At 42.7% G+C, this 23,550-nt stretch overlaps 1 pseudogene; it reads left to right on the top strand.

The window, feature by feature from the left end:
• Positions 1 to 1,816: 1,816 nt before the first annotated feature.
• LOC130274573 (zinc finger MYM-type protein 1-like) lies at positions 1,817 to 8,978 on the top strand (annotated as a pseudogene).
• The last annotated feature ends 14,572 nt before the right edge of the window (positions 8,979 to 23,550 follow it).

Here is a 23,550-nt window from a genome sequence, read left to right as displayed (position 1 = left end):
GGTATACACGCGCACACACACGCACCCTCATTTTACCATTGATATTTGGGTAAAAAACTTTTTTACCCAAATATCCTTGGTAAAATGAGGGTGCGTGTTATAGGCCGGTGCGTTGTATACCCCGATAAATACGGTAATTCTCTCAATTCCTGCAAATCTTAATTCTTTTATTTCTCCTCCATGAACGGTTTGCATGTGTGTAATAAATCGTTATGCTTTCGGATATACAGTACAATGATTTTTCCCAGAATTTGGCAAAGAAACTGCTACAACTGCAAACAATTTTGAAAGAAACCAAGAAAAACAAGTTCCTCAGGCCCAGCAGAATAAATACGGGAATTGGAGGAAAAATAACAACAAAAACACACTCCTCATTACTGTAAGAGGAAAACCGCACAGACGGACTTCCTGACCACAGAGTCAGATTCATCGCTGTCTGAAGATTCGAAAGAAGGACCCAGTGAGAGCAATCCTACTAACCCCCCAATACATACATCGGCCCCTTTGGGAAAAGGACCTGAAGGGGTGGGAGGCGATGGAGGAGACGCAAGGAGAAACCCGTGGTGACGGGCAAAGAAGGGGAAGTCTGTGACATGGGACCGGTCACTCCACCTTCGCTAGTTGTGAACCTGACATCTATCACTCTGTCTGCTGACTGTCTTAGTGTCCTGAACAAAGGCCTCAATTTTGGACTGTGTGACAGTTTTGATGCAACTCAATTTGAGATAGATTTTTTTAAGGGTGTCCGCAAGCTTAATCTGAAAAAGTTTTTCTCTTCTGTACCTAATAAAAATATAAGCAATGTTAAAACAGTCTCCGAAGGTGAAACCCCCTGTAGAATAGGTCCCTTAGGTTTTTCCATAGTGAAAGAGTTCACACCAGAAGATGTATATTTCACTAAACTACTTACCAACTTGGATGAGGGCATCGAAGAAGCGGAAGATCATTCTGAGTTTGGATTTCAGGGAGCAGAGGCTGTTTCACACCCTTTTTAGCTGGTAATAGTTCCAAATGTAATCCCCCGTTTGTGCCAGGGAGCCCTATTGATGTTTTCTATAAAGCCGTACTAAAAGACATCAAAGCTATCATATACCCTAAACCCACCCCAAATATCTCTAAAGTCGAAGCTAGAGCACTTGAATGGCTCGCTACCCAAAAAGAGATTGTTGTCTCTAAGGCGGATAAAGGGGGTGGAGTGGTAGTATGGTATAGGAAAGATTATGAGGCAGAAGTTGAAAACCAGTTAGGGACCTTGATGGTTTATGAGAAATTAACCTCTAATCCTACACCAAAAATCTAAGAAAAAGTTCGGGTATTTCTAAAAAAAATATACAGATAAAGGAACTATTTCAGAAAAAAACTGCCATAAAACTTCTCCCTGACAGTCCCAAATTTCCATACTGGTACATTCTTCCCAAGGTGCACAAGTCGCTGAGCCAGTCCCCTGGCCGCCCCATCGTGGCGGGGGTTGGCTCAGTGACTGAGGCACTATCCAGCTATGTAGAATGGTTATTGTCCCCATTACTAGAAGAAATGCCTACCTACCTTAGGGACACAGGTGATTTGATTGATGCTTTGGAGAGTTTTTGTTGGCAGGAACAGTAATAGTTTTTGTTGGCAGGAACAGTTTTTGTTGGCAGGAACAGTTGGCAGGAACAGTACCGGCCTCTATTGATGTGGAGAGCCTGTATATCCGCATCCCACAGGTATTGGCCAGTACCGAGAAATCTCAAGATTTCTTTGATTTTGTCTGTGAAACCCTTTCCATCATTTCACATACAATGAAAATTGGTATTGGCAAAGAGATGGCACAGCGATGGGCACGCCCATCTCGTGCACGTATGCCAATTTATTTATTTCCATTTTTGAAAGCAATTATATTTTTTCATCTACAAATCGTTACATTGGAAATATTAAATTATTTCTAAGATTTGCGGACAACATTTTCGTTGTATGGGAAGGTTCGCAAAAGGAGTTCAATGATTTTGTTACAGAAATCAATTCTGTCAACACGGTTAATATGACATTCACTCATTGTTTTGGGGACCAATCATTGGAGTTAGTTGACGTCAAAATTCAGGTCATGCAGGGCACACTTGTCACTTCAGGATTCAGGAAACCTATTTCCAAGAATGCATTGTTGCATTTTGACAGCTCTCACCCGTTTTGCGTGAAGCGCAGTATACCATACGGGCAATTTGTACGCCTTAAAAGAATTAATAACAAAGACAATGTATTCTTGGAACAAGCGGGAGAATTAACCACTAGATTACTGGAGAGAGGCTATCCCCATAAAATTATTCAACAGGCCTTCGATAAAGTGAAACAGATTGATAGATCGACTCTACTACAGAATAATAAGAGAAATAAAACTAAAACACCTAATGGCAAAGATGAGAACAAGAATAAGGCTATATTTTCGTTTGCAAACACCCGTATGAATAAAACTATTGGTATACTGCGAAGAAATTGGTATATTATTCAGCAAGAACCAGATTTAAACAAAAAATGCACTTGTCTAGTCCTATTATCAATTTCAAGCGCAGCAAAACCATTGGTAACGTACTTAATAGGAAACAATATCAAAACAATAGAGCCCAAAAAACAACACTGGTTGAACGATGTTGTTCCTATGGGCAACATGAAATGCAGGAACTGCTCTATTTGTAGTCATATGTCTCCAGGAAAAGTCCTTAATCTGGGTGCTAATAGAATTACGGTAAATCAACTAATCACTTGTCAAACCATTTTCGTGGTGTACTGCCTACTCTGCTCGTGCGGATTTTATTATATAGGCAGAACAAAATGAAAACTCCATGTAAGAACAACTCAGATCAGTAAGAGCAGGAGTAGGAGCACAACGATTTATTACACACATGCAAAACGTTCATGGAGGAGAGATAAAAGAATGAAGATTTGCAGGAATTGAGAGAATTATGTGTCCTGACAGGGGTGGAGACAGGCATGATAATTTAGCCCGTGCAGAGGGACGGTGGATTATTAAAACTGAAGCTTTAGGAGCATTAGGTCTGAATGACCGGAATGAAATGGGCTCCTTCCTCTAAATACCACATTGTTTTGCTTTTACAGTTACTAGTCTATTATATTATACAGATTTTAGAAATTTTTCTATGTATTTTCTATTTTGTCTTTTTATACTCACATTACCATGTGTATACTATTTATAGACCATACTGAGCAACAGGAAGCTGTCACCGGGGACCTGAGGAAACGCCCGTCAGCGTGAAACTGCGCGGTCGTCCAGGTGAATAGCTCCTGCCGCTCCAGCTCTGCTTGGTCTAGGGGTGATGGGACGTTGGAATTTGTTCAGTGTTTACTGAAATAAACCACTTCAAGCAAGATTTACAGGTGTGGGCTCCGCTCTTTCTTCTCTTCTATATGTTGATCTTACACCTTCATTGTCTCCTTGCTCACAGTCTCAGATCATGAAGTGCAGTTCATCTCCAAGTTCTGGAAGACACTATATGAGGCTTTAAGATTGCCTTAGGATTTCCTCAGGATACTAGACAAAATGGTTGCTAGACACATGCCTTCTGACAACATCAAGGAAAGAATGGTATTTCTTTGGAAAATTATTCATAACAACTTGACAAACCTGACCCAGTTGCTTACTTCAGTATTGAATTGGTTCAGTGCAGTCAAAAAGAATTCATAGAAATAAAGGCAACAGTCAATCTATGTGATTCCTGATTTAGGCAGGGTTCACCCGCCCATTTGTATCCAACCCATTAAGGGTCCAATTGGATCTTTTATTTATTTTTTCTTGAGAAGAAAGGTCCCTTAAACAGGTCAGATGCAAACAGTTACTGCCGGGTCACGATGGCCCCCATTCACTTGCATGGGGCCCATCGGTGATCTGGTAATTTTACAGAAATTTAGCAGAGAAAAAAAAAGGGCTTGCATGTTTGTTTTTTTTCTCCGCTAAACTTGTCAGAACTGCCAAAGGCACCTAATGGAGCCCAATGGCAGTGTGAACGAGGCCTTAACCAGCGGTCACTAAATAGTTGGTTTTCGAAGTGTGCCTAAGACTAAATGTGGTTGGTCAATGTTCTCACTAAAGCATTAGCCTTTAGGGTACGTTCATACGTAAAGGATCCTGCGCAGATTTGATGCACAGGGCTTGTAACTGCAGATTAGAAGCTGTGCTCAGTCATTTAGTTTACATTGAAATCTGCAGCATCAAATCCTGCGCATCAAATCTGCTTACGTGTGAACGAACCCTTAAAGGTTACCAAACACATTAGATGTCAGATGTATGAACAGTCATCTGATAATAGGTAACAAAGAAATGGAGCACTCACCAGGTCATTCGGGGTCATCAATACTGTGGGGGTCATCAATAAGGTCCGTATTCGCGCACGTAGCGCTTTGTCAGGCCCCTCAGGGGCCTGACGAAGCGCTACATGCGCGAATACGGACCGTCGCCCAACCCTCTCCCCCACTCACCTTGTTCCGTCCGCTCTCCCTTACATGTTTGTATGCTGCCAAGCTCCATCAAATAAAAGAAGCTTGATGACCCCAGATGACCTGGTGAGTGCTCCATTTCTTTGGTATCTGTTTGGGACTTGCATCTATATTCTTATAATGTGAGCACCGAAAGGGTCTAGTATTGAGAAGAGCATAGCGGATTTCTGTTTGGGACTAGTCATCTGATAATGGTAACATAATAACATAGTTTGTAAGGTTAAAAAACACAAGAGTCCATTGAGTTCAACCTAAAAGCCTACTGGTCATTTTGCCAATGCAGTTGTACACTTTTTAGTCTATACTGGTTTTTAAACTGACTATACATGATCAGTGACCCCGAGCAAAGGTCAAATGATTTTCACTGCGGATCGTTCCTTTATTCTTCATTTATATTAAAGCCGACTACATCAAAAACACTCAAAGATCAGACTAGGAGAGTTTGTCATCCATCAGCTGATCTTATTGGTATATACTGTACAACATTGGTTTAATTTGCAGTACGGGGACAGACACTTTCAAATCTAAGTATGGACGACCCCTTTAAATTGTACCACAAAAGAAACAAAGTTGTAAGGCTAAATCTGTCAGTATGTACCTCATTACTAATATGGGCATACATGATGCATAATGTTATTTCTTTCCCTAGCTGACAAAATGATAAAAATTTGTTTTTCTTAGTGTCCAATAGCAAAAAATAGAAAAGACAAAGTAATTCAAGCTGAGAATATTTATTTCCATTCGGACAATTCGACCAGTGAGGAGCAACTACAGGATTTTTTTTTTCCCCCTTTAACAATGTTTAAATGTGTCTTTAAATGAAGAAGAATGATGACTGCTGGAAGAGAACGTCAAAAGGTTAATTGGTATGAAAAAGTATTTTGTCATGGTTAGAAAGAGCATTACACGTGACCCAAGACATACAGGGAATTACATTTCATTTAGAATATATTGCGCAAAACACAGCATAGTTACATAGCGTGTGCTTCTGCGTGCTGCCCACAAAGCAGCTACTAAATCACTCAGGTGCCTACTGCTTTACATAGCAGACGTGTGGGCATCTGGTAATACGCTGATTTATCAGGCATTTATAGAAATAGCCCAGCACTTTAGCTTGTGTACAGTAACTGATGCTCCTCGTCTCCACCGCTGATATGTAACGTGACAAGGAACATGTGTACATGGCTTATCTTCCTGTATGCGAGAAACATGAAATTTGACACATCCAGGAAACTTGTGTTTAAATCATTCTTGCGGTGCAGGCGGCATTCCTATCAGAAGATTATCTGCAAGCACTGTTTTACCCCCATGGGAATGGCAAGTAGAGCACATGGCCCATTACGATAAGTAAAGAGGTTTCTGTAAATTGTAACAGTGTCTTCTTCAATACATCATTCTACAGTTTCTGGAATATGTGGAATGGAGATACCGTATTTTTCTCCCTATAGGACGCACCGGTATATAAGACGCACCTGCCTATTTTAAAGGTCCAAAATCTAGAAAAAAAAGATTCTGAACCCAACAGTGATTTTCAACCTGCGGACCTCCAGATGTTGCTAAACTACAACTCCCAGCATGCCACTGCTGCACCGCGACCGCAACGCTTTTGCGCCCGGCACCTGCATCTGTGGAGTCAGAGCAGCAGGAGTGTTCTGGCGCAACGTGGGGTCACGACATCACCAGCAGTCGGACTAAGGCATCATCAAAATGTGAGTAAATAATTATATGTGAAGGGAAGGGGTGTAATTTTTAAGGGGATGCAGGGTTTATTTTATTAAGGGGGGGGGGGTTAAGGGGTTTATTAAGGGGGGTTAAGGTGTTTTATTAAAGGGGGTTAATGGGTTTTATTAAGGGGGTGTGCATGGGTTTAATTTTATTAAGGGGGTTAAGGGGTTTAATTAAGGGGGGTTAATGGGTTTTATTAGGGGTGTGCTGTTTTTTAAGGGGGATGATGGGTTTTATTTTATTAAGGAGGTGTGCAGGGTTTTAATTTATTAAGGGGTGGTGCAGGGGATTCCAATTAATGAGGGTGTTCATGTGTTATTTTTTTTTATTAAGGGGGTGTTTTTATGTGTAGGGGTGTATGAACTTTATGTGACGGCGGTGCAGGGTTTTTATATGAAAGGGGAGGGGGGATGGATTTGATGTGTAGGGTGGGTACAGGGTTTTTATGTGTGGGGGTTGCCAGAGCTGAGTTTTATAGAATAGGGTTTCAGTGTTTTTGTATAAGGGGAAAGAAAGGGCAAGGGTTTTCTAGAAGGGGGGAGACCAGGTATTTGTGGACAGGGGCAGGGCAGGAATTTTCTAGAAGTTTTTCACCACCCCCTTTCTACAAAACCTGTGCCCTTGCCGCTCCATCTTTTGAACCCAAATCCCTTTCCTATGCTGCTTCTCTTTTTTTCAGTATGTTTGATATTAGTAAATGTATTACATTTCATAGCAATACAGTTCCTAGAAATGTGTTTATCCCCTTAACACCTTTAGCGAGTGCTGTGCCGCCCTGCAAAATAAGATCTTTAACTACGTGCATAGTACACACTAACGACTAGGTCCTATAGGGAGCCCAGATACTTGCCTTCTGCAAGAAACTCCAACGGGGGGGGGGGGGGGGGGGGGTAGGGGGGGAAACAGGGGTCCCCCCCTCTGGCAAATACAGCCTACATCCGGATTTGCAGTTTAAATCACTTCCTGCAGGGGAACCCACCTGGGTTTTGAGGCAGACCCTTCAACTCTCTAAATAATAATGTATTAAGGATATGCCAATATATATATATATATATATATATATATATATATATATATATATATATAATGAATGTACTATACTGCAGTACTCGTGGGACATCGCTAAACACAAATATGAGTGTTTTGTTTGAAAAGTTTGATGTTGAAGTGAAAAGTGCAGTTTTTGTTAGAATGCAAAAATAAAAAATAAAAATGTGAACACTAACTATGCCCAAGGTTTGTGACTAATAAAAAATTGTGGACAATTTGAAATACCCTAGATTGTTTTCTTTTACAAATGGCATGTCAAGATGGGAAATATAAGACAGATATCGCACTAACCAACCCTGGCTACAACCAAAATATATTTAGATTTTTTTTGAAGAAAACATCAATATGAAGCGGGTCTCAGCAATAAAAAATTAAGAAGGCAAGAGAAAAGTCAGCTGAGGCGATGTCTGGATCAATTTTTAAATATGTTGCACCTTCAACATCTACCGCAGTAAGAGAAAGTGCTGAAGACATTCAGTCTGGTGAATCCAGAGGTGAAATGCCCGAAGTATCTTCTCAGGAAAATTTATATGTGAACGTGTAAGAATTGGAGAACATTGTTTTATCTTCAAGCGGTGAAAGGGATGTAGACAAAGGAGATGCCAGCAAAAGCCTGCAAGTCAGCAAGTCTCTGATGATGAAGAAAAAGAAGAGGAGACTGTACGACTGTCAGTTTATTCTGATGTTGCTCCTTGGCCAGTTCCAGTTTCAGATGTCTTAAGAGGGGAACTCAGTAAGAGGGGAAGTGAACCTTTCCAAAATAGAGATGGGCCCTTCAGTCCTGTTGAGAGACAAGTAGAGAAATCAAAAGGGAAGAGTCGACAGCAGACCACTGCATGGTTCTATAAGGCTCTGCCTAATGGCGTCAAAATTCTTAGAACGTGGATGGTGTACTCTCCATCAAAACAGAGTTTGTTTAGTTTTTGCTGCAGACTTTTTGCTGTAGATGACAAACTAACAGGTACATTTAGTTTTGTTACTGGGTTTCAATTGTGGTAGAAGCTGAACCCAAAAAGGTGTCTGATCATGAGGCTTCTGAGCAACATCTTACATGCTTGGAGAAATTGAAGACCTTAAGAGCAGGATTGAAGCTACAAAAATGCCTTGATCATGTCCATCAAACAATAATGGATACAGAGAATAGGAAATGGAGGGATATTTTGCATCGCCTCTTGGATGTAACTTTGTTTCTGGCTCACCAGAATCTTCCTTTTCGTGGTCATAGAGAGACCATGTCATCAGCAAACAAAGGAAACTTCTTGGAATTGATAGATTTGCTCTCAAACTATGATCCCATTTTAAAGGAACATTCCATGAGACTGGAACATGCTGTTGCATCTGGAAAGAGAATGACTTCCTATTTCTTTCCAAAAATTCAAAATGAATTAATTTGTCTTTTGGGAAATCACATTAAGGACAATATAGTGGCTGATATCAAGAAAGCAAAGTACTTTGGGATTCTTTTTGACAGCACCCCTGATGTGTCCCACACTGATCAGATGTGTGAAGTGATCAGATATGTTCATATTGTAGGTGACAAGGTTAAAGGAAAAGAATCATTCTTGAGCTTCTTTCCTATTGCTGGAAAGACTGCTGTTGAGCTCACAGAAAATACCCTGCAACATCTGGAGGAAGATGGACAAGACATAAGCCTTTGCCGTGGTCAAGGATATGATAATGCTGCAACTATGGCAGGGATTCATGGTGGTGTTCCTTGAACCTCCTGTGGGGTGCACTCATTTGGAAGTGTTACTTCCTGTGTGACCTTTTTGGAACATTTGAGAGAGCGTATTCCTTTTTTTTTTTGGTTTCTACACATCGTTGGGAATTGCTGATGGAGAATTTAGGTGTGACAGTGAAAAGACTTTCCCAAACAAAATGGAGCGCTCATTATGATGCTGTGAAGCCAGTGAGGGCAAATTTTGAAAAACTGACTTCAACCCTTGAAAGACTGTGTAGTCCAGAAGAAACTGTGGACACAAGAGGATGAGCTCAGATGTTGCTATCGGCGGTATGTGATTTTTCTTTTTTGTGTTACCTTTTTTTCTGATGTGAAGTTCTAGAAGAAGTTAATATCACAAAGAAGTACTTGCAAACAGTGGGACTCACTCTTGAAAAGTGCTTTGTGAAACTACAAGGTCTGAAAGAGTTTCTTGCAGATCAGTGCAGTGAAATTGTGGAGAAGGCCATTTGTTATGCAACGACTACATGTGAAGAAATGGACATGTCTATGGAAAGGAGAGGGAGAGTAAAATCAATGCCGGGAGAGAAGGCAAAGGACACTGGTCTCACATTGGCAGAGGAAATGAAAAGGGCTATGTTTGAGAGCCTTGATTGTTTTCATCACGAGTTGGAAATTTGTTCTAAGGCAATTGAAAAAATCCTTTTAATATTTGCTGTTATTTAGCCAAACACTCTGGTAGTTGCAACAGAGGAAGATATTCGGAAGTATCTACTAAAATTGACTGAGATTTTGACGAATTCTCCAATTAAGACATCTTTATGGAAATTGAACGTCTTCAGAGGCATTTGGAAGCTGCCAAGATTAGTGTGGAAGAAGCAAAGAAATGGACGGTATTGCAGTTCCTGGAGTTCATTGGTAAATGTTTTTTTTGTGAATCTCTGCCAACTTTGTCACTGTGTTTAAGATTCTTTTTGACTCTCTGTGTGTTGATTGCTTCATGTGAAGGAAGTTTTTCCAAATTAAAATTTATAAAAAATGTTTTTTCGCTCAACCATGAGTGAAACAAGGTTGACAAATCTGGCCATACTTTCCACTGAGCATGAATATGGAAAGAAGATTATCTTTGATGAAGTAATTGATACATTTGCAGAAATGAAGGCTTGAAGGCAGAGGATTAAATTTTCAAATTACCTTGGCCGAATAGACTGAATGGTCACTTTGGATCTGTGTTTTTTTGTTTCTAGAAAGCATATTGGCTGTTCAGTAATTCATTATTTAAGTTTAATTTATTTTTCACAGTTCTAGTTTTTTATTGAATACATTGAAAAAAAAGTTTGTGCGTGTTTTCTTACTTTCTTGGGTTGGGGACAAACACAGGGTCTGCCCCGTGTGGGGGTGCCAAACAAAGGGTCTGCCACGGGTGCCAAATGCTCTAGGTTTGCCCCTGCACGTACAGCAATGGGCATAGAAAGAAAATGTGGCTACTGGGAGGGGGACAATACTCTACAGGCACACAGATAAAGGGCCCTGTATAGCATACATACACTAGATGACAGTTCAAAAAGTACAAAAAATGCAAAAAGTAAGAAAGTGCATAGCATAATAGTGGCTGGAATCATGGGTGAACATACATACATAAGGCATGAGAGTCACTCATATACTTATAACCACGGGAAGAGATGAAGCGGATGGCAACTTACTTGTATCCACAGCTTTTTTATTTGCTGATACGGGTGCAAGGCAAACAGGTACAAACTAATGGAGCGACGTTTCGCATTACACGTTTCTTCTAGCTCAAAAGTGAGATCCAGGCATGAGCAGTCAAGCGGCAGAATCATTGATCAATGGTTTCCTATGAGAAACCATTGTTCTTTAGTGTCCCTCAGCAGCACAATATGGGGTGTTTTACGCCCCTGTGCACCCATGGGACGTTAGGAATTTTAATAACAAAAGTAATTAGGAGTCCTCTCCCCACTAGCCCATATAATTGGCTTACCTTCCGCATAATGCAGAGATTTTCTTTGTCTGCTGTGCGTGCACGGGCTCCCGCGTTCTGCCGCGTGACAGCCGTTGCCCGTCTCACGTGGGATAATGAACTGGAAGTGCACAGTGTGTCACTTCTGGTTTATGTTTTCTTCTTTTCTCGCGCAACTTTTCTAATATTTGCATGTTTTTTTAACTTTCTACTGCCTTATCTTAGCCAGGCGTTTTAGAATTATTAATCTTTTTCTGAAAAATCTATTTATGATCATGGAGGGGGCAGGGCTTATCTCTGGTAGGAAAGTTCTGGATATTTAAACCCTGCCTTTTTCATCTGCTCTCCCTCTTGCTGTCAGGACATTTGTTTGTCTGCAGGACGGAGAGTTTTGGCGTCTGTGATCTCTATCATTTACTCATTTTATTGCTCTGTATGCTTCTGATTTAGGTTTTGTTTAGAGGCATTTAAACGTTTTTTCTCTGCTTGCTAATTTTTTCCCTTATTTTTCAGTTGCCAACGTTTCACCAATGAAGGCTTCTTCCGACACCCCGGAAGAAGCCTTCATTGGTGAAACGTTGGGTGGCGGGTGGCTGTAGCATTGTACTCCTCGCTCCACTTGGTAAAGTATTTCGTTATTTCTGTCTAGTTCAGGGTTTGCCCTATCTATAATGCGTTATTGATCCCCTGAGGCTCCCTTATCTGCTCTTTGATTTTCCGTACTTACTTGCGATCCGAGCATATTTGCTGGATCCGACTCTAATATCTAACCCATAACCTTTGAGCCGTAGCCTCCCTCATTAATCCACGGGAGTCAATACTTATTGTACACTATTTATTTAACTTTTCCCCTGGCAGACAAGCATAGCCCCCGTTTTTCTCTCTCAGCACTTTTTGGATTCATGTTTACTACTATATATGTATTCTTTTAAATTATCTTAAATGTCTTGTCATTTTTTCATGTTAATAAAGTATACTTTGTGGTAATTATGTCCTGTTTGACGCCTTTTTCTTTATGAATTATTCTATGTCTTGTGGCGTAGGACCTACTGTGTGGGAATTTTTTCTTTTGGTATCTCTGTCTCCATGTAGTTATATGGAGTATGTTAGATTTAAACTACTATATTGATGGATATGAAGAACTTAGGCACTATATCTGTCCCTTATTCATCTGGCCGTATACACCTCATACCCCTATAACAGACAGCACCAGATGATACTCGACAATACCAATTATACAGATCTCACTCCTGAGGTGACATCATGTGTAGGGATTGTCTATTTAATTTCAAATCTATGTATCCCTCACTTATGTACACTGCACCGTCACTGCTGTGCACCACAGATCTGGTGTTTACTGGCTTATTTCGCCCACTATTAGTTACTTAGGGATGCAGAGTATAGGAACACATAATTAGAGATGTGTTGGGAAAGCATCTAAAATGTCAGGATGTCAAACCCCAACATGTTTCGCCACTCACGTGGCTTTATCAAGGAGATTACTGACAGCAATGGGTTATGTTTTAATTTTGTATTGAACACATATTTATATAGGAGCACCTTGTTAACTCCCCTGGGGTTAAATAGTTGTTTTTAAGAAATTGGAGGACAAGCTATCCCTGTCCAAAACCAATAGTATCAGACGGGTACTTACCTCTTCTCCATCAGTGCCCTGGAGAAATAATTATTTTTTCTCCCCACTTGAATTCTCCAAGGAGAGAAATACTGGAGAAGTCCATTCTGGAGCTTCTTGCCCTAAGGGCAGGAGAACCAGTTTCCCCTTCCGAAGTAGGAAGGGGAGTGTACTCTCCCGTCTTTTTAGTTCCCAAAGAATCAGGCAAATTCCGGTTAATAATAGATCTCAGGTATCTAAACCAGTTTATTGTCAGGAAGAAATTCAGAATGGAGACTATCCGCACAGTGAAGACAATGCCTCAACAGGGAGATTTTCTAGCATCCCTGGACTTGAAGGATGCATACTTTCACATCCACATTCACAGGCCATTCTGGAAGTTCTTGAGGATTGCAGTATAGGTTCAGGGAACCCTGTTGCACCTTCAGTTTCGAATACTACCCTTCGGGATCTCGACAGCCCCCTTCATTTTCACGAAGGTTGTTTCCGCCATGATGGCGATTCTTCGTATAAAGGGAATAAGAATAATTCCTTACCTGGACGAGTCACATACAGATAACTCTCAATCACTTAGACGATCTAGGCTGGATAGTAAACCAAGAAAAATCTTGCCTCTACCCATCTACAATAGGATCCTTTCTTGGATACAGGATCGACACAAGTCAGATGGTCCTCTGTCTGTCACAAGAAAGGAAGGAGCGACTAAAGACCGCAGTGAAGCATATACTCAAACGTCGCCAGATATCAATAAGGGCCTTGATGAAGGTACTGGGACTAATGTCCTCTTCCATAGAAGCAGTCTCTTGGGCGCTTTGGCATCTGAGACCTTTACAGTCTGAAGTCCTCAATCAATGGAACAGGTCACTCTCCAGCCTAGACAAGAAGATGACTCTGACCTTGTCAGTTCAAGGCTCCCTAACTTGGTGGACACGCCTACAGGATGGCGAGCACTTAGAGGAGCCGAATTGGACCATAATTACCACAGACTCCTCAGGTACCAGGTGGGGAGACCATATACTTCACGAAACAGTTCAAAGAACTTGGAAGCAGGCAGAAAGGATAATGTCATCCAATGCCAGAGAACTGAGAGCCATTTACTTGGCCCTACTACACTTTGCCCCCTTGCTTAGGGACAAACCAGTAAAGATCAGGATCGACGACATAGCGTGGGTATATTACATCAACAAGCAAAGGGGCACAAGATCAAAAATCCTACTCAGGGAAGTAGGCAAGATCATGTCTTGGGCAGAGAACTGGGTATCACGGATATCTGCAGTTCACATCAGGGGGACACACAATGTGCTCGCAGACTGCCTTTCCAGGGACAGGATGCTACCAGGGGAATGGTCACTGAACTCTAATTTTTCTTCAACTAACCGGGATGTTCGAGTCCACATAAATATAAATTGATTTTGGAATATCGCTATTGTTTTATTAGAGTAGGAATAACTTTTTACAGACTGCTATACTGTGGGCACCCCACACACACAGTATCTGACATAAGTGAGTACCCCCCACACATATAGTATCTGACATAAGTGAGCACCCCCCACACATATAATATCTGACATAAGTGAGTACCCCCCCCCCCACACACACACACATATAGTATCTCACATAAGTGGGTAGACCCCGCACACATACAGCATTCCACATAAGTGAGTAGACCTCCCACATGCAGTATCTCACATAAGGGAGTACCCCCCCCACACATACAGTATCTGACATAAGTGAGTACCCCCCACACATACAGCATCTGACATAAGTGAGTACACCCTCCACACGGATCTTTGCCAGCCAAGAAAGGAAACATTTGTTAAAAATGTGAATCCCCCTAAATGCCATAAAAAATACATTATTGTTATATTCTTAGGACAGCCATAGACATACATTATTAAATTCTTGTTTCAGTAACTCCATTATATGTTCTGCTTAGGACCTCCAGCGGGTGCATTATCATTCAGATTAAAGTATTTCTTATTTAAATCAGGATTCTAATGTATTTGGTGATTTTTTATATTTTTATGCTGTCTTTTTTACCAGAGCAGTATTGTGCAGCTCATATACAGACTGATTTCCCAGGAGATAGTAGTTAGACAGTGCAGGGCACCGAGAGGAGCCGCGCAGCTTGAAGGTTTCACCATGGACACATCATAGCCTCAGCTTTTGTATCATTACAACATAAAATGTCACAGCGTCTCCTGCAGCTTCCAGTGAAAGGTGAGAGGCTCACACTGGGCAGTGACAGATTCTATAAGACTACCATACAGCGCCACTCAGTGGTAACGCAAAACAATACAACACTTAGTCTCATAAAATGTACACTGACACTTTACATTTCAAACATCATCCATAAAGTCACAAGGCAAGTAAACTGCAAGATTTCTGTTAATAAAATATATTTGTGGTCAGGACAACTGTCAGAACACGACCCTCGAACCTACCAGACCCTAACTTAAAAGCAGCCTGTGTTGTGCCATAACTGCTGCGACAGATAAACCTAGGAAGAGGACAAAACACAGACGCTAGGAATATTATGAAAATTCTTTATTACATAACTCTGAAAAGCGGATGACATCTAAACTTGTGGATTAGGCACATATCTATCATAACAGGCAGACTTCCACCTGCCCAGCTTCTTGATCACATGTAACGGAATGTTATTCTTTTATGCTGTTAAAGCCACACCAATCCCAAATGAATGACCCGTGACAGTGGGTCAAAACCAAGACTTGACAAAACAGCCCTGATATGTTTGATAAATACAGCAGTAAGAAATGGTGAACTGTTAAAGGGTACTCCGGCGCTTAAACATCTTATCCCCTATCCAAAGGATAGGGGATAAGATGCCTGATCGCAGGGGTCCCGCCGCTGGCAACCCCCGTGATCTTGCACGCAGCACCCCAGTTAAAATCAGTCCCCGGAGCATGTTCGCTCCGGGTCTAATTACCGGCGACCACAGGGCTGTCATGCCCCCTCCCATAGGCTTGCATTGAGGGGCGGAGCGTGGCATCACACGGGGGCGGAGCGTGACGTCACACGGGGGCGGAGGAGTGACGTCACACGCCGCCGGCCCCGTGGTCGCCGGTAATCAAACCTGGAGCGAACATGCTCCGGGGACTGATTTTACCTGGGGTGCTGCGTGCAAGATCACGGGGGTCCCCAGCGGTAGGACCACTGCGATCAGGAATCTTATCCCCTATCCCATCTTATCCCCTATCCCTTTAAAAGGGAAAGACTGTGAATAGCTAAGCACTCCGAGCCATTCCCGAATGACTTTGACAGTAGACCATTGAGCTTTGGAGCTTCAGACAGAGAACGGAACATATGACCTAATAATAGTTGGGACATGGCGGACACTATTCTTCTGTATACCTTTTAGGATGGCTCTGATAGGGTGCACAGAAAAAAAGGAAGGTATGTGCTTTTGAAATTGCTGAATAGCTTCCATGCCGTGTTATAAATTCTAACCGTGTTAGCAGAGAGTGACTTAGAAATAAGAACTTTAGCAGATTCCAGATATCGGCTTAATCAATTACAAACAGGTCATGTATTGGAGTGGGAGTAGGGAGAAGGTCTGCCCCTGGAAGGACCTGAAAGAAACGATCAACGTTAAGTCTCAACAGTGCATCTGCGGCAACGTTCCTTTCCCCACCAATATTGACACAAATAAAGTGGAAATGATGCATCAAAGACAGCCACGTAAACCTTCTAACAAAAGGCATCACTTCTCTCGCATTTAATGTGCCCTTATTTAAGATGTCCACTGTGATGGCATAGTCAGAAAAGATAGATAACGTAGAATCCCATACTTGTGCTGCTGCCACTATAGCAGTGATGGTGAACCTTTTTAAGCCTGAGTGCCCAAACCGTAATGGACGCCATCTTTTTTTCCCTCAAAGAGCCAGCAGAGCAATTAAATCAGAATACTGAGGTTTAAGTTTAGAAAAAAACAACTTGGGTAGGCAGTATGTTCCCCCCACATTAGGTTGTAGTTCCCCCACATTAGGTTGCAGTTCCTCCACATTAGGTTGGCAGTATGTTCCCCACATTAGGTGCAGTATAGTTCCCCACATTAGGTGCAGTATAGTTCCCTCACAGACATACAAGCTTCAGCAATATACAGTGTATGGCTGGAGGCTGTATGTCTGTGTACTGCCTTACAGTGCTCCGTTCACTGCTCCTCTGGTCGGGGGTCACGAGCTACTGCTATGGCCTATAAACCAGAGGAGCGGTGGTTGGAGCATCAAAGCTGAAGTGTAGCTGGTAACTGACCATGCAGGCCAGCGCACGTCCTCCTCCTCGATGCTCCTCAGTTCCTATGGGCACACGCACGGGACATCAGTGATGTCCCTGCGTGCGCTACCTCCTGGCGGCCCCTACGCTTTTACAGTTAACGCGGGCCACAGAAAGGTAACCGGGACATCCTTGTGTTCCGAAAATATCTTTCGGGACACAGAGGGGCCTCAGCGTGCCACCTGTGTCACGCGTGCAATAGGTTTGCCATTCCTGCACTATAGGATACAACTCAAAAAGTGGTGATGACTGTTGGAACCCTGTAATCCTATAGACTTCTCGAGGCCAGGAGCTTGCTTTCCAGTGTGACTCAAAAATGGCTGTGAAACCCACAGTAGATTCTGCAACAGAAAAAACACAGGGGGGAATTATGTGATACACTTGGAATAAACATTGAAACCCTGTTCCACTGAGTTAGAAACATGTCCAAAATGGTGCTAATGCTTCCCTATCAAGCCTGACCACACTATCTTGCACGGGGGCTGACGGTAGTAACAATAACAACCTGGATACAAAGGAATGGCCCTGTGGAATTACACTCATCGCATAGTTTAACATACAGAGGAGTGATTGTAATTCCATTTTAGTAGACACCTGGGAAACCACTAGTTTATGGATATCTTCCCGTATCATATCCAACTTGCCAGACGAGAGACTAGCTTGCATCCTTTCTGTATCCAACCATAAACCTAAAAAAGCAATGACTGTACTCGGGCCTTCCACTTTGCTGGGAGCTATGGGCACTTGTAGATCCTGAAACACTGAAAGTTACACCTTCAAATCCCTTGGCTGTTGACCTGGGTGCTCGACAAGGAGAAAATCATCAAGATAATGTATCACATTACTGCACTGAAACCGATTAACCAGAATCTAGTGTAGGGCCTGCTCCAACTGGTCAAACAGCCAAGGACTTGATTTGGACACAAGTCAATTTAGAAGCAAAATGGTAAATGCCGTTCCACTTTAAAACAAGCCACTTCCATAGGCTAGGTCTGATGGGAAGTAGTTTAAAAGCTTTGCTGATGTCAGCCTTTGACAACCAGGCACCTCTACCAAGCTGAAGAATTAACTGTATGGCTTCATCAACGGAATAATATTTATTTGAAAATTCCTCAGATGGTATGAGTGAATTCAGACTTGGGACCTGGGAGCAATGAGGTACGGACAAGTCGTAAATAAGTTTTTTTTTTATTCTAAAACTTCCCACAAACTAAGCAAACAGGATTAACTCTCCATATAATAAAAGGTGGGGAGACCAAAGGACCAATAATAAAACCCTTCTTCAATTCTTTTAAAAAATTACTGACCGTGTCAGGATCCCTGACTACAGACAGCAAATTCCTGCACTCAAAAGTAACTTGGGGGAATTACTAAACCTGTGTGGAAACCTTCTACCAGACCATTTATCAAAAACTGTACCCAAGCCTCATCAGGGTGATCAGACAAATAGGCTTTCAACACTTCCGTATCCACCACGCTTAGTCACGCTGGGTTCGATTTTTGTGGGCAAGATACCTTAGGATGAGCATGATGTTGAACAGTTGGAACACAAATGTAATAATCTACATTGGTATAGTGGCATGAGGTGTAATTATAATTATTACATTTTTGTGACCTCCAAAGGTATCTGATAGGATGCCCCATCTTGTCTAGAGTGGCTGGAGCTTTTGGACCTGAAGCGGACGAGGGGCCTGGAAGTGGTTTAGCCTGTGATTGATCAGTAGACTGAGTGTTACACCACTCAGTCATGTGCGTCATGGAGTTACAGAGACTGCATGCGGCCTAATACCAGCGAAGTGGCGGCAAAACAACTGTGTCCAATTTCGCCCAATTAGTAACGTGATTGAATTGGGACAGAATTGCTGCCGCTTTAGCTGGAAAAGATCTATGATATTCAAAGAACACAGAGCCACCGTACCCAAACTGACAACCTTGTATAAATACAAGTCTAATTCTTTACGATTTCATCTCACATCTTTGGACTTAAGTACGATGGACACTTCCCGTATGCAATGACCTTGATATCTGAAACTTCATGAGTGGCAATTAACAGTGAAGCAAGATTTACGTCTCTTCCTTCTAAGATATCTTTCCTGATGTTAGCAGGGATTAAATGGAAAAGCGCTACATCAATGACAGTGACAGAAGCACCTGCTACACTATTCTGAGCAACTAAAGTTGTAATCGGAGTCTGAGGTACATTTACAGTAGGGCTGCAATGATAATCAATGTAATTCATTGTCGACAAATACCGTTATCGAATAATCGCCCGATTCGTTGTCTGCCATCAGTGGCGGCAGTGAATGAAGCCAACATGTCTCCGCCGCTGCCCTGCTCCTAGTGCAATCAGTGCACCGCCGGGTCATGTCTATTCTCTGCTGCTAATCTCCGTCGGGTACAGAGATGAGCAGCAGAGAATAGACATGTCCCGGCGGTGCGCTAGGAGCAAGGCAGCAGTGGGGACATGTCAGGCGTTTGCAGCAGAGCCACCCTATGGACTGCGGCCCCCACCCTTGTAGACAGCTCACCTACAGCTGTCCTCTGTCGGGTGCTGCCACTCCGCTGCCCCATTCTCCCGTCCGCATCACGTTGTCCTATGGAGGACCATGTGACATACACGTCACTCCACCTCCTCCCCTGCGCAACATTACGGAGGAAGCAGAGTGACGTGTGTGTCACATGGTCCTCCATAGCACAACGTGAAGCGGACGGGAGAACTGTGCAGCGGAGCGGCAGCCCCTGACAGAGGACAGCTGCATGTGAGCTGTCTACAAGGGTGGGGGCTGTGGTCTAAAGGGGGGCCTGCTCTCTAAAGGGGGGCCCTGTGGTCTAAAGGAAGGCCATGCTGTCTAAAGGAAGGCCCTGCTGTCTAAAAAAGGGCCCTGCGGTCTAAAGGAGGGCCCTGCGGTCTAAAAGAGGGCCCTGCTGTCTAAAGGGGGGCCCTACTCTCTATAGGGGGGCCCTGCTCTATAAAGGGGGGGGCCCTGCTCTCTAAAGGGGGAGGGGCCCTGCTCTCTAAAGGGGGGGCCTTCTGTCTAAAGGGGGGGCCCTGCTGTCTAAAGGGGGGGGGCCCTGCTGTCTAAAGGGGGGGGGGGGCTGCTGTCTAAAGGGGGGGGGGGGCTGCTGTCTAAAGGGGGGGGGGCTGCTGTCTAAAGGGGGGGGGGGGCTGCTGTCTTAAGGGGGGGCTACTGTCTAAAGGGGTCTGTAAAAGCAATGGTCTGCAGTCTGCACATACACATGTGTATAGGAGTGCTATATAAAAAAAAGTTTAAAAAAAAAAAAGAAAAAAATTTAAATTTACTGCTCCCCAAATAAAAATTAGCTCCCCCTTTTCCTATTGCTATACAAAAAGAGTAAAATATTTTTATTTTTTTTTACATATTTGATCCTACCGCATGGCTAACTGTCTGAACTATTAAAATATTAGTTAATCATTAACATTTTTTTTTTTTTTTAAAGTTCAAACAGTTACCCATGTGGCAGTATCAAATTTACGCTGGTTTCTGTACAGGATCATTAATAATGACAGCAACCGGCATAAACGTAAAATAATTTTTTTTTTATAAAATTGCTGCTGTTTGGTCACATCACATGCTAGAAACTTTTAATATGGCCATTGTACATAGTTTTTCAAGTAGAATCAGCTGAACCCCTTTTTTATGGCATTTTGACATTTTTTTCAATTAATCGATAAAATAATCGACAACTAATCGATTATTAAAATAATCGTTAGCTGCAGCCCAAATTTACAGCAGTTGTATTCTTACTCTCTGCCAACACCATTCTGGATTGTAAATCAGCAATAGATGACGACACGTTATTCAACATAGCATGAAGTTGGGTTAACGAGGTTTGAATAGTGTCCATAGAAGGCATTTCTTGACTAGTGCCCGGTTTATCAGAAGACAATATACAGAAAAGCTCAGCTTTCCTTGCGGAAGCTGGAAATGGTATTCCCCTTTCAGCAACTCGGCCCTCAGTTTAGGAACATTCTATGACCGGAGGCTAGGAATGCTGCCATGCTCTGACTGTTGGTCCACGTTCTCTGACAGCGACAAGGAATCTTCAATATCAGACACATGAGACAACTATTATTACCTACCATATCCTACCCAGAGAGTAACCTAACCATATAAACCGGTGATAACTGTGCTAAAAAAAAAAAAAACCTGCACCAACAGCAATCAACTGCACCACTGTAGTACATGTTACACTTGTCATGACAGGACAAACACAACCATGCATGGAGTGGTATTAACAACAAAACTGTAACCCTGTATCTGTAACCGTGGTGGGAACCAACGTACCACTATGCATGTAGTCGAGAGAAGATAGAAAAAAACAAATCACTGTGCCTGTAGCCGTGACAGGGCAATACATAATCACTGTGCCTGTAGTCGTGGCAAGGAAAACATACCATCGTGCCTGTAGTCATGACAGGGCAAGCATATCACGTGGCTGTAACCGTGACAAAACATCATATCACTGTGCCTGTAGTCGTGACAGGACAAACAAAATCACTGTGCCTATAGTTGTGACAAGGCAAACATATCACTGTGCCGTGCCTGTGACAGGACAAACACATCCCCCGTGCCTGTAGTCGTGACAAGACAAAAACATAAACCAGGTCACTAACCCCGGCACGGCTTGACCACACAGGTGGCTGAGGAGATGCGAGGCACAGGAGGGATAAGGCAGCTCGTAGTCTGGATAGCAGAAGGTCAGGGCAGGCGGCATGGTTGCGTAGTCAGGACATAGCAGGAGGTCAATAGGCAGGTGGCAGAGAAGCAAGGTCGGGTCACAAAGCGAAGGATCAGATACATGGCAATGCAGAAACAGGAATGCTTTCTCTCAGATTCAAGGCAACAAAGATCTGGCAGGGGAGTGAGGAGGGTGGAGGAATATATAAATGAGCCACATGTGAATCACACTAATGAGCGCTATGGCCCTTTAAAGGGGTTCTCCGGTGCTTAGACATCCAAAAACAGCCAAAATGCAGTAATAACTTGTGAAACATGCAGTAAGAATTCAATGTATAATATTGCTCTAAAAAACTGCATTTTGAAGAAAACACATCAAAACTGCACATACTGTGAACTGACCTCAGCCCACCTAATAAGTTCACCTACCTAAACTCTACCACCAACAGTCTGATTAGATGACCAGGCGCAGAGATCTAGTGGCACACCCTCTCTCTGCAAAGCCAGGATTCATAGAAAATGTAGGCAGCACTATCTTTGATGGATTTGCATCCAATTTGAAGCCTATACCATGCCTGCCATATCAGCTAAGACAGGTAAGCACAAGGCATACGCAATAACTTCTATATTTTTCTGTAATAAAAGCCTATACTTCCCATAAAAAAAATAAATCACAGAATGTTTCTTTGAATTCTTGGTTTCTTCTCGCAGTCCAACAAGATGCTTATACAAACATATTTCCTGGAAACTGGCTCTGGAGAGATTGTAGAGTTGTGAGCTCCATATTGGTAGAGCAGAGATAAGATCCTGGTAGCAAGTGCAGACACTACAGTCTGCACCCCTACAAAAACAGTAGCCACCCAATGTCCGCGGTATTCCTCAACACGCTATAAAGGAACAAACCCTGATGTAAACATGGATTTCTGGCGTACCCTCTGCCACACACGACATGCCCTGTCAACCCCTGGGGGTAAAAAAAAGAAGGTCAGTTTAGGCATACGTTTTTATAAAGATTTCTGTAATCCATTTGTAATAATTAGATTTATATTTTCCAACCAGGAAGTCGGCTTTTCTGACTATCATGGAAATGTTGACTTCTTGCAGTACTGATAGTGCACAGTGGCCAAGATTTATTAATACATCTGATACAATGTAGAGTCTGAATTTTGTCTCAGACAAGTAGCAACCAATCATGGCTCAGCTACAAGAAATGAAAGCTGAGCTGTGATTTGTTGCGATCATTTTGGTGTCAGATTGATAAATCTGAGCCGTTGTTATAGTCCGTCTTACAGTTGTCTTCTCTTCTAGTAGCAGTGTGTGTGTTTTTTGTTCCCCGTGCTTTAGTTTGAATGTAGGATGTCTAATCTAGGAAAACCAATGTTTGCCTCGTACACTTGGACTTTTCTTTTTCCAGAGGTTTTTAATATAAACTGCACAGTGAGAGTCTCTGGATAAAACATACTGCAAGTATCAGGAGCGATGAGCTGTCGTCTGATCAGCTCGCATCATGACAAAGGATATGAGATATGTCAAAGGATAGGGGATAAGATGTCAGATCGCGGGGGTCCCGCCGCTGGGGACCCCCGGGATCTCTGCTGCAGGACCCACCTGCTTTCGGAAACACTGGAGGCTTCGGCTCCCGACCACTGTGACGTGAGATCATGACGTCACGCCCTGCCCCTCAATGCAAGTCTATGGGAGGGGGCATGACAGCTGTCACGCTCCCTCCCATAGGCTTGCATTGAGGGGGAGGAGCGTGACGTCACACGGGGGCAGAGCTGTGATCGACAGTAATCAGACCCAGAGCGAACACGCTCCGGGGACTGATTTTAACGGGGGGCGGCGTGCAAGATCCTTTGGATAGGGGATATGATGTCTAAGCACCGGAGTACCCCTTTAACTAAACTTTGTTGTTATAAAGAACGGTTTTGTTTTTACATCAGTAAAAAATAAGGCACTTATTAGGCCAGTTTTCCCAATCAGTTGTAAACAGAAAAAGTAT

The sequence above is a fragment of the Hyla sarda genome, chromosome 5 (assembly GCF_029499605.1).
Source record: "Hyla sarda isolate aHylSar1 chromosome 5, aHylSar1.hap1, whole genome shotgun sequence".
NCBI lineage: Eukaryota > Metazoa > Chordata > Amphibia > Anura > Hylidae > Hyla > Hyla sarda.
This window is presented reverse-complemented; position numbering and strand designations above follow the sequence as displayed.